The 12,195-nt window shown below is 37.0% G+C and overlaps 1 pseudogene; it reads right to left on the reverse strand.

Moving 5' to 3' along the window:
- Positions 1 to 10,270: 10,270 nt before the first annotated feature.
- On the reverse strand, positions 10,271 to 11,440 carry LOC147630285 (uncharacterized; annotated as a pseudogene).
- Between the last annotated feature and the right edge of the window lie 755 nt (positions 11,441 to 12,195).

Below are 12,195 nucleotides of genomic sequence, written 5' to 3' on the forward strand. Positions count from 1 at the left end.
TCTCAGAAATTTATGTAAGTTAGAAATGTTACTTTTCTTTATTCTTTTAATGGTTTTCTAAATTTTGTTATCTTTAAAATGATAATTTGAAGCTATGCCTTGATGGAAAGGCTTCCCCCCTCTCTCATTCTTAAATTCAGCCCTTCTTTATCCTAGTTAAGTAATCTAACTATTGGAATTAAACTTTTTATATTGTTTCTCTTTTAAAAGTGAAATTTGATTAGTTTAGAGTGCTTAAAACCAATTGGGGATAATTTTAAGTAATTTTAAGTTAGAAAAAATTTAAAAATGGTCAGCCATACAAAGGAGGTTATGGTAAAATTTTTTAAAAATTGGTGAAATAAGTTTTATCTTTTATTATCCAAAAAGAGTAATCCCCACCAATTGTGTATTCTAAAAGTGTAATTTTGATTTTATGCATAGAAAGATGCATAAAGAAATTTATTTTTATTTCAAAAGAGTTATTCTCATCAATTTTCATTTTATGCATATAGGAAGATGCATAAAGAAATTTATTTTTATTTCAAAAGAGTGATTTTTATCAATTTTCATTTTATGTATAGAAAGATGCATAAAGAAATTTATTTTTAATTCAAAAGAGTTATTCTCATCAATTTTAATTTTGTGCATAGGAAGATGCATAAAGAAATTTATTTTTAATTCAAAAGAGTTATTCTCATCAATTTTGATTTTATGCATAGGAAGATGCATAAAGATTTTTTTTTAAAATTTCAAGAGTTATTCTCATCAGTTTTCATTTTATGCATAGGAAGATGCATAAAGAAATTTATTTTTATTTTAAAAGATTTATTCTCATCAATTTTTTATTTTATGCATAGAAAGATGCATAAAGAAATTTGTTTTAATTCCAAAAGAGTTATTCTCATCAATTTTCATTTTATGCATAGGAAGATGCATAAAGAAATTTGTTTTAATTCCAAAAGAGTTATTCTCATCAATTTTCATTTTATGCATAGGAAGATGCATAAAGAAATTTATTTTTATTCCAAAAGAGTTATTCTCATCAATTTTGATTTTATGCATAGGAAGATGCATAAAGAAATTTATTTTTATTTCAAAAGAGTTATTCTCATCAATTTTGATTTTATGCATAGAATGATGTATAAAGAAATTTATTTTTATTTCAAAAGAGTTATTCTTATTAAAATTGAATTTATGCATAGAAAGATGCATAAAAGATTTATTTTTATTTTGAAAGTGTTATTCTCCTTAAAATTGAAATTATGCATAAATAGATGTGTAAAGAATCTTTATATTAAAAATAAGGATTCTCTTGCATTCTAAGAATAGATGTGATGAGATGTGATGCGAATCAAATAGATGAGAATGAATGGATGGATAGATGTGATGAGAATGAGAAGTAAATAGATGTGATGAGATGGGATGCGAATCAGATAGATGGGAATGAATGGATGGATGGATGTGATGAGAATAGGAGTGACGAGAATGTGAGGTGAATAGATGTGATGAGAAGTAATGTGAATCTGATAGATGGGAATGAATGGATGGATGGATGTGGATGTATGTGAAGAATAGAAGTGGATGTATGTTAAAGAATGGATGTGGATGTGTGTATGTGAAAGGATTATATGTGGATGTGTATGTGATAAGTATGGATGTGGATGTATGTGAAAGGATAGATGTGGATGTGTATGTGATAAGTATGGATGTGGATGTATGTGAAAGGATAGATATGGATGTGTATGTGATAGTATGGATGTTGGATGTATGTGGGAGAATATATGTGGATGTAAATGTGATGGATATGACTGAGAATTGAAGCGATGAGATGTGTGTAAATTGGATAGATATGAATGATAAGGGATGTGAATGGATGTGATGTGATGTGAATCGAGATGTGAATGATAAGGGATGTGAATGGATGTGATGTGATGTGAATGTACGATAAGGGATGTAAATTGGATAGATATGAATGATAAGGGATGTGAATGGATGTGAATCAAAGATATAGGATGTGAATGAATGATAAGGGATGTGAATGGATGTGATGTGATGTGAATGTACGATAAGGGATGTGAATGAACGATAAGGGATGTGAATGGATGTGATGTGAATCGGGATGTGAATGAATGATAAGGGATGTGATGTGATGTGAATCGGGATGTGAATGGATGTGATGTGATGTGAATCGGGATGTGAATGAATGATAAGGGATGTGAATGGATGTGATGTGATGTGAATCGGGATGTGAATGAATGATAAGGGACATGAATGAATGTGTTAGCATGTGAATTAGGATGTGAATGAATGAGATGTGATGTGAAATGAATGTGATAAGATGTGATGTAAACTGGATAGATGTTAATGTATGTGAAGTGATGAGATATATGGGTAGATGCAAGTGGGTGAGATCTGATGAGGATAAATGAGGAAATAAGTGATGAGATAGAAAAAGATGTGATTACATGAGAATGGGAATGCTTATGAAATGAGATGGATTGATGTGTGGATAATGTGGATTGATGTGCATGGATGTTTGGATGATGTGGATTGACGTGTGGATTGATGTGGATGGATGTATGGAAGATATGGATGGATGTGTAGATAATGTGGATTGATGTGGATTGGTGTGTGTATGATGAGTGAATGATGTGGATTGATGTATGGATGAGGTGGATTGATGTGTGGATAATGTGGATTGATGTGCATGGATGTTTGAATGATGTGGATTGACGTGTGGATTGATGTGGATGGATGTATGGATGTGTGGATTGATGTGTGGATGATGCGATTGGATGTGATTTGATGTAGAAATGATGTGATGTGATAGGGATCGATGATGAAAATAAAACTGTGGTAAGATGAAAAAAAGATGGGGTCTAATGTGAAAGGATGGAGAGTAATGAGAAAAGATGGAAATATCGTTGAAACTGTATTTGTTTGTTTAAATGACTGTTTTATGTCAAGAATGTTGGGGAAGCATTTTGACTGTCTTGTGAATGAGGTCGTGGAGACCTATCTATTAAAGTTGCAACTGCTGACGGAGAGTCATCGGAGGACATCTTGTGTAGCAAGGTCGCAGCCGAGGTCTTGAATGGTGAGCTTCCGGTACAGTGGATGAGGGACCAAGGAAGCGGCCTATGAGTGAAGCACTAGGTGACCTGCGAAGGATCCTAGAGGGTGCTGACCATACGGTGCTCGGGCTCTGGGTTGCCGAAGATATCCACGAGTACGTCGGGGAAGATGTTGGAACAAGGAGTAAGAGTTGTTTTCTGAATTTGGGCATGGATCTGGTTGATTGACCTTGCTGGCCCTCAACGGATGAGTCCATGGCTCTTTTATATGGATCTGTTGGTTGGTCTTGTTGATCTTCAATGGAGATTCCATCTGGATATTTTTATGTGATTATATTGCCGGGTACTATGAGCTAGGAACTATAGAAAAGGCCCCTGAGTGAACAGGTGGTGAGCGTTCTGGTTTGCCAATGATGCCATAGGTACACCGATGAAGGAAGGAATTAGAAATTAGGATTCAACTGGATAATTAGAGGATTCAAGTGGATAATTAGAGGATTCAAGTGGATAATTAGAGGATTATGATCAGTAACACTATGGTTTCATTAAATGATTGTTTTAAAGATTGTTGAATCTGTGAGGCAAGTTTATATTGGGTGTGTAAGTGGTGTGACTAGTTTTATGTTTGCATGAATATCCGGCTCTAGGAACTCTTTTTCTTGGTACCCGGGATAAAACCTAACCAAATTTCTAATTGGATCCCATCACTACAGTGGTTGGGGGCGGTTGGCTAACCCATGGGGTTAGGCTGCTGGTGGACTGATGGATCCGTAAATCAAGACTCAATTTCTGTATAGTACGATAGATGAGGTAAATCCTGGATAAAAATGGTTCTATGGAAAAGAATCAACGGCTGTGCCTCTCAATGAGGAAAAAAGCGTTGGTCTCTATGATCCAAGTACAATATTTTTCTTTGATATGACTATGGGACTTACAAGTTCGGTTAGATGAGTTCAGTTAGTTAAGGCTTTTGACTACATTAGAGAAAAGTTATCTTGGAGAAATCGCCCGTGCTTTCTGGGGAAGAGAAGTTTTTCCGAGTTCGGTTTTGGAAGAATCGATGGATTAGTCTCTTGTCTGGATATCCGTGGGCGAGGCCCCGAGTGTGGGACCCTGCCCCATGCAAGAAGTACTACTTCCGCTACTAGCACCCCCAAATTCGTTGTGCAGTGGGGTCTGGGATCTTACATCATCAGACATGACTTGATTTAGTTAGACACCAGGAGGACGTGGATAGAGCCGACACATGAGCTTGGCACAAAGATGGCTTTCTATAGAGAGCATTTTCTCCAGCTCTCACAAAGGATGGATTTGTGACTAGACCTATCTACATGGGCATTCATCTATCCCCCACGGGATACGATGTGCTATTGGTTAGATGCGCACATCATCACATCAGTTAGATATTGAGACTGGTAGATTTAGAGGAGTACCAGTAGAGGCCAGGATTTGCCAGTTGTGTCATATAGAGCTAGAGACAGAGCTACATCACGTATTCCATTGTCCAGTATACTTTGCCATTCGGACAGCTTCCGCCATTGAGACTGGTTTGGCATTTTTCACTAAAGTGTCTAATGGCTCGTTCATTCCTCAAACGAATCTGGCCATCAGTTGTCCAAAAGTGGAGAATATTTGAGGAGAAAGGCAAATGCCTGATGATACTCTTCAATTGTCCGGCTATCCTGTTTTAATTCCAAGAATTCATTCATTTTGGTTTTCAGGAAGCCCGGAGGACAGAACCTTTTCCTGAGGTATGCTTTAAGATCTGACCAGGTCTGGGTATTTTTGTCTCGAGACGGTTTGTCTCACAATGGTTCCTCCATACGCGACCCTAGCCGTTTCCACAATCTTTAATCTGGCGAGAGCCATCTTGCTCCTCTCATTGTAGCCCGTTACACAGCCGGTTACATCAAAGTACTCTTCCATGGCCTCAATCCATTTTTCCACTATTTCTCCTAACTGTTCCCCTTCACCCTTAAATGGACCAGGTTGAGATCGGTGCAGGGCTTTACGAATGTCTGGGTCTAACTTTTCATCATCGGTAAGAGGATCTGGTTGCCTAGCATGGGCAGCGTGCCTCATGATCCTGACAAAATGAGATTTTTGTCAACTTAACTTGTCATCAGATTTATGACTTTAATTTTTGAGATTTATTTCTTACACAATAATTATTCCATCATAATTATTAAAAACAAGATTCACTTTGATAATTTTGCTAATCAATATTCACAACCACGAAAAACAATTTGGAATCTTTTGCAAAACGTCATTTATTATCAGAAGTTTTTGATATATACATAGAGCACCTCGGCTCCAAAAGTCATTGCCTCAATCGTGTACACATAAAAAAGCGAAACTGCAATGGAGACATGCCATGATATATACGATTCATCACTAGTAGAGGTGCTGTAATTCTACTCCTAGGAATAAAGCGGCTAAGAAGTTTAAAAATACCGCAGCAAATTCTAAAATTTCGGGGTGAATGATTAAAGAGTTGTACATAATGAACAACTCCTAGCCTTATCAAAATCATGGTTAGCGAGATATTCTACCTAAGCCTCTGATGTTGATTGGTATTGACGTTAATACATCTTCCTCCAGAGAACCACATATATCGACGTCGCTCTACTGGATTAGGAAAGTATAGATCCTTAAAGTGACGGATAAGTCTCATTCTGCTTACTCGGGTTGTAGTGGAGTTGATGAGATGTTCGAATGTAAAGGCGATCATGTCCTCACTCTGGGAAAGTCCAGGAATGCTAGAGAGATTTGGGGTATCCATCTAAAAATCCAATTCAATTTATAAATTCATTTCAAACATAATCTCAGCAAGTGAAAACATTTTTTTCCTAGATTTACTTAAAATTTTTTTAAGCAATTTCTGCTGCCGTTTCAAAAGTTTACAGGTAGCAGCAGCGAAAGTAGCTTCCTCTTGCACAGGGTAGGGTTTCCCACTTGGGGACTTACTCTCAAATGTCCGGGCACGAGACTAATCTGGTGATCATTCTGAAACCGAAACCGAAAAAATTTTCCTTGCCTGAAAAACGGGGATGATTCCACCTTTTTGAATTTCTTAATAACGAATTTTCTAACGGGGTTAAGAGACTAAACTAACCTTCATCTGATTAAACCAGATAGAAGGAAAACTATTACAGACTTAACTTGATGAAATCAACTCTTTTTTCCTAATTGAATCAGGCACAACCGTTGATCTATTCATTTAAGAAGTCTTTAGGCTTTTATTTAACTACTCAAATTCTAAGCGTATTCTTATTAATCAATTTTATTATTAAAACTCTGCTGATTTCAGCCTATTAAAATCAATTTTATTATTAAAACTCTACTGATTCCAGCCTATTAACTACCCGAATTCTAAGTGTATTCCTATTAATCAATTCCACCCCATCGGGCCCATGGGTTACCGCCCAACCATTGGAATTGGTAGAACCAGACAAGTACTCACCCACCCATAATTAAATGCCTTTCTTAACTTTTGCTTTAGAATACAGATACGCACACACTCCTCTTTAAACTTTAACTTATAGAACAATCCATTGACAAACAATTATTGGTTACAGATGTCATAACTCAAAATTTCCATCCAATCCTTGTTTCTCAACAAAAATAGTATCACTCTGGATTCTCCGTTGTTGACACCAGCTGGTCAGCAACAACGAGATCCAGTAACAGATTACAATAAACATTGGTCCATCATACAATATCTTCCACGACATACGCATGGGTATCCTTGGCACCGCGAGCCCATGCATTGCCTGGTCAGAATCCTCGTCCATTGTACTGAAAGTTTAACCGTACTGAGGCTGGTCAGGCTTTGCCGCGTGAGCTGTCCTTTGAACACTCCCTTGCCAACTGTTGCAACTGAACTTCCCTTAGAAAAACATATATACCAAATGCTCCCTCCACCACAGCATTCTGGCGTAAGACAGTCCTTTAAGAAAACAGGGTTTCTATGCAAGTTTTCAGTTTTGATTTTCTTTGAATATAATGAGTATATCTTAAATCCGTATCCCAAGACTTCTTGATTGTAGGTCTGAATTCCAAACAGAATTCCTCGAATTCTATAACCTGGATCCTCAGATCAATTCAAAGGGTCTCAACTTAGTTTCAGATTTGGTGGGTGATTTGAGTGTATTTTCTTGACTGGTCACATCGTCTTTCCTTCGCCGAAGAGTTTGGTCTCGGTCAAAGTTTGATTCTGGGTTCAAGTCTGGTAAGGTTCTTCCTGAACTACCTTTCTCGGAAGGGGGGTGATATTTCAATTACTATTTTATTGAATTTCATTCATTGAATATTCACTTAAGTGATTTCTAAACTAATCACGAATTCCTATGAGGATCAAATTAATCAATTTATCTAAATTTTTGACTTCGATAGATTTTTTGAATTTTCTCATTACCATCCGAGTGAATATGAAACGATAGAATTTTCTCTCACAGTATTTACTTATTCATTTATCGATTATTCATGGAAATTAAACATAGAATCAAAGAGAACTCTAATTTTGATATAAAAATTCTTTACGCATCTATTTATGCATAAAATCCAACTTCAATGGAAATAACACTTTTATATAAGAGAAAATCCTTTTACGCATAAAATTAATTTAATAGGAATAACACTTTAATAATAAAAAATATCCAATATGCATCTTTCTATGCATAGAAATTGAATCTAATGAAAATAACACTTTTGTAATAAAAAATATCCAATATGCATCTTTCTATGCATAGAAATTGAATCTAATGAAAATAACACTTTTCATAATTAAAAAAATATCCAATATGCATCTTTCTATGCATAGAAATTGAATCTAATGAAAATAACACTTTTATAATAAAAAAATATCCAATATGCATCTTTCTATGCATAGAAATTGAATCTAATGAAAATAATACTTTTATAATAAAAAAATATCCAATATGCATCTTTCTATGCATAGAAATTGAATCTAATGAAAATAACACTTTTATAATAAAAAAATATCCAATATGTATCTTTCTATGCATAGATATTGAATCTAATGAAAATAACACTTTTATAATTAAAAAAACCAAATATGCATCTTTCCATGCATATAAATTGAATCTAATGAAAATAACACTTTATAATAAGAAAAATATCCAATATGCATCTTTTTATGCATAGAACTTGAATCTAATGAAAATAACACTTTTATATAAAAGAAAATCCTTTTATGCATCTATTTATGCAAAAAAATCAATTTAATGAGAATAACACTTTTAAACTCTTAAAAGAATTCCTTTTAGAATGCACAAACAGTGGGGATTATTCTTTTTGAATAACATAAAGATAAAACTTGTTTCCACAAAATTTAAGAAAATTTTGCCATAACCTCCTTTGTATGGCTGACCATTTCTCAATTTTTACATTATAAATATCCCTTTAATTTAAATCCAAGTTGAAGTAAAACACTCTAATCTACTCAATTCTCACTTTCAAGTGAGTAAACAATAAGAAAGATTAAATCAATTTATTTGTTATTCATTTTAGGATAAAGAAAGGCTAAAATTCTTAATGAAGAGAAGGGGGAAGCCTTTTCATTAAGGCTTAACATCCAAAATCACATTAAAAAGCAAGAATTCAAAAAAACCATAGATTAGAATTAAAAAAAGTAGAATATCTAACTTACATGGAGTTTTGTAAGCTTTCCTTTGGCTTGAGGGATTGAGGGTCTACTCTTGTTTGGATCAAGAGTGGCCACCAATTCTTTATAGAGGAATTAGTCAAAAACAAGTGAATTATCAATGAATTCAATGTTTTTGGCTTTCGAGAGGAGCAGAGCAACAATACATAAACACTATTAAGCTTTTACAAAGGGGAAGGCTTCTATTTATAGGAAAAAGTGAGCCTCTAACCAAGCAAACTGATTCTAGAATTTTTCAAATCAGTTTGGTCAAATTTTGACCATTTTTTGGTCAGTTCAGCTTACTTTTTGGAACTAGACTTGAATTAGGAGAGAGGAGAGATGAAATATCTCATTATTTGAGAGTTTAAAACTCCACCACACATGTGAAATAGGCGCCTCCCTCATGAGGGAGAATCCCCACTATGAGGTGTCAAAAATTCATTTTTTTAGTATTTCCTTTGGTCCTTATCCACTCTTCATCTTATGTGAGTATTTACTCATTTTTGGGAGGATTTTCTTTATTTCTTCAATTTATCTCCTCCCTACATTTGAATTAATCTGATTGGCCCCTCAGAACCTTAATCCAAAATTTTTAGAAAATTTGGACCCTTAGGCTAAGGTCTTTTTAGCATATTATAATTTATTTCTAATGCACCTTAGGAAATTCTTTTTAAAATTTTGTTTGGGGGGAATTAAGAAAGGATATTTTTCCATACAAAGATATCTAAAAACTAAGTTATCTCTCTCTAGAATATTTTCTCTCTCTAGGCCAAAACAGATAGAAACAAGATCTTTTATTATTCTGAAAAGGGGATTGATTACAGGGGAAGATACTGGACATCTTGAGGGGCTGGGGAGGAACCTTACATTCTCTCCTACTTGAAAAACGTGAGATGTCCTCATCTTGCAAATTGGGGGTAATCCCGCAATAGTTCGGCTTCTTTCTCCCCCCCCAGGTGGCGTCTTCAGAAGGATAGAACTTCCATTTGACTAAGATTTCTCTCAGAATTCTGTTCCTGAGAACCTTCTCTCGAACATCAAGGATTTCTTCAGGTTGGAGTTCCATCAGCCCTTGGGTTGAAGAAGTTAAGAGTTCATCATTAAGCACATGATTCGGGCTCGGTACATACTTGACATGAAATACATTATGTACTTTGAGATGAGGAGGCAGAAGAAGTTCATAGGCTAAGTCACCTACTTTCTTTGTAATCAGATATGGCCCACAGTATCTGGGGGATAAAACTACGATGGAGACGTGCCATGTTATATACAATTCATCACTGGTAGAGGTGCTGCGGCTAAGAAGTCTAAAAATACGGCAGGAAATTCTAAAATTCTAGGGTGAATGATTAAAGAGTTGTACATAATGAACAACTCCTAGCCTTATCAAAATCATGGCTAGCGAGATATTCTGCCTAAGTCTCTTGATGTTGATTGGTATTGACGTTAATACGTCTTCGTCCCCAGAGAACCACATATACCGACGTTAATACGTCTTCCTCCAGAGAACCACATATACCGACGTCGCTCTACTCTGGATAGATCCTCAAAGAGGCGGGCAAGTCTCACTCTGCTTACTCGGGTTGAAGTGGAGTTGATAAGATATTCGAATGCAAAGGCGATCATGTCCTGACTCTGGGAAAGTCCAGGAATGCTAGATAGATTTGGGATATCCATCTAAAAATCCAATTCAATTTATGAGTTTTCAATTTATGAATTCATTTCAAACATAATCTTAGCAAGTGAAAACATTTTTTTCCCAGATTTACTTTAAAAAAATTTAAGCAATTTCTACTGCTGTTTCAAAAGTTTACAACAGCGCTCTGATACTAGCTGTGAGATCCCACAACCCCCTCTGCGCAGTAACTCCCAAAGAAACCTCCCGCTGTAGTCGAGCTCTCATCTCTCTGCACTCCTCATCATACCAGCTGTAATGGGGCGGCATACTCCGAGAACGCCGTCTTTGTCTAGGCTCAGTATGTGGATATGCCTCTCTCTCTGCATCCTGTAAAGTCTCTATCAGTACATGGGTCAGCTCCTCCAAAGGTCTCCCTGGCTCCTCTGTACATAGGCGTCTATAAATCCCATGCTTGTAGACATAATCCATCTCTGAAGTAAAAGTATACCGAGTATTATTTGCACCCCGTGTCCTCTGGGTTGTGGTAAGCTGAAAAGAGACAGTCAGTGTCAATAGTACACGATCCACTACACACAAGCCCAATGGGTCTAGGTCCAGGGGTCTAGGTCCAACTGTGAAGTCCTCAATGCATGAGACAAAGCTCAGCATAGCCATAACATAGTCTACTGTGCTAGCACCATGTCTATGTGGGAAACAAGTAAATCCAGGCTGGAAACCTCAGCAAACCATTAAGTATAGCCAGCCTCCCATGTGCAGTCCCCATATCTATCAGGTATCTCCCATACTCTGTGCGCTCCCCATCATCCAGTGAACATCTCTCTAACCCTATATCCATGGTGTCCAGCTATCTCCGAGGTATCATAAAAGGCTGTCTACTAGTGGTTTCCCGCCGTCCGGGCATTGAAGTCCCCTAGGAGGATGATGTCTCCATCTCTAGAGAACTCCCATATGTCATCATCTAGCATAGAGAAAGGAGACTGCCCTCTAGGTGCCGCATATGCTGATGTACTAGGAACAAAATAGCATATGGCAACATATAGGAATCTGCCTGTATCAGCTCCTCAGTCTCACCCACATATATCTGGCCTGATCATCTCATCGAACAATGTGGAAGCGGTTGCAGCTCCTCTTTGAAAAGAACTGCAACCCCACCTGATCCCCTACTACTGTGCTCCAATCTCGTCTCTCCTCTAAAATCTGTCTCCCTCTAAAAGCTGTCTCCCATCTGTATCCTTGTTGGAATTAGGGTTGCACGAAAGCACACAAAACTTGGAGAAGAAGAAGCAAGAATGCACACAACACACAGTGTTAGATTGTGTCAATGTACAAAAGATAAGTTAGCCCTAGAAGGATGGGCGTATATACAAGCTGGGGGAAAAAACCTCCTAAAGAGGGAAAAAGTGCCCCGGCGGTCCTAAGTGTGTTCACACACATCACTGCCTATATATATATGGCAACAAATCCCCCCTGGGAGTGATGGTGTGAACGAGAGCTGGCACTCATGTATAGGGGAGTGCCATGCCCGAAGTAGATCAGTCCACAAAGGGGAGCAAGCCCAAAGCTTTGCGGAAAGCTTCGAACTTCTCATGAGGAAGCGCCTTTGTGAAAAGATCGGCGAGGTTGTCCTCCTGTGTTGGCACATAGGCCAAGCTGATCTCTCCTGCTGAGAGTCTCTCCCTGACATAGTGATAATGCACTTCAATGTGCTTTGTGCGAGCATGAAAAATTGGGTTTCTCGCAACTGCCAATGCGCTCTGACTATCAGTGAAGATAGAGGTGGCAGACTCCTGTCCAACACCCAAGTCAGCCATAAGCCGTCTGAGCCACACACA

Source organism: Cibotium barometz, chromosome 16 (assembly GCF_041138505.1).
Source record: "Cibotium barometz isolate CiBa-2024 chromosome 16, ASM4113850v1, whole genome shotgun sequence".
Taxonomy (NCBI): Eukaryota; Viridiplantae; Streptophyta; class Polypodiopsida; order Cyatheales; family Cibotiaceae; genus Cibotium; species Cibotium barometz.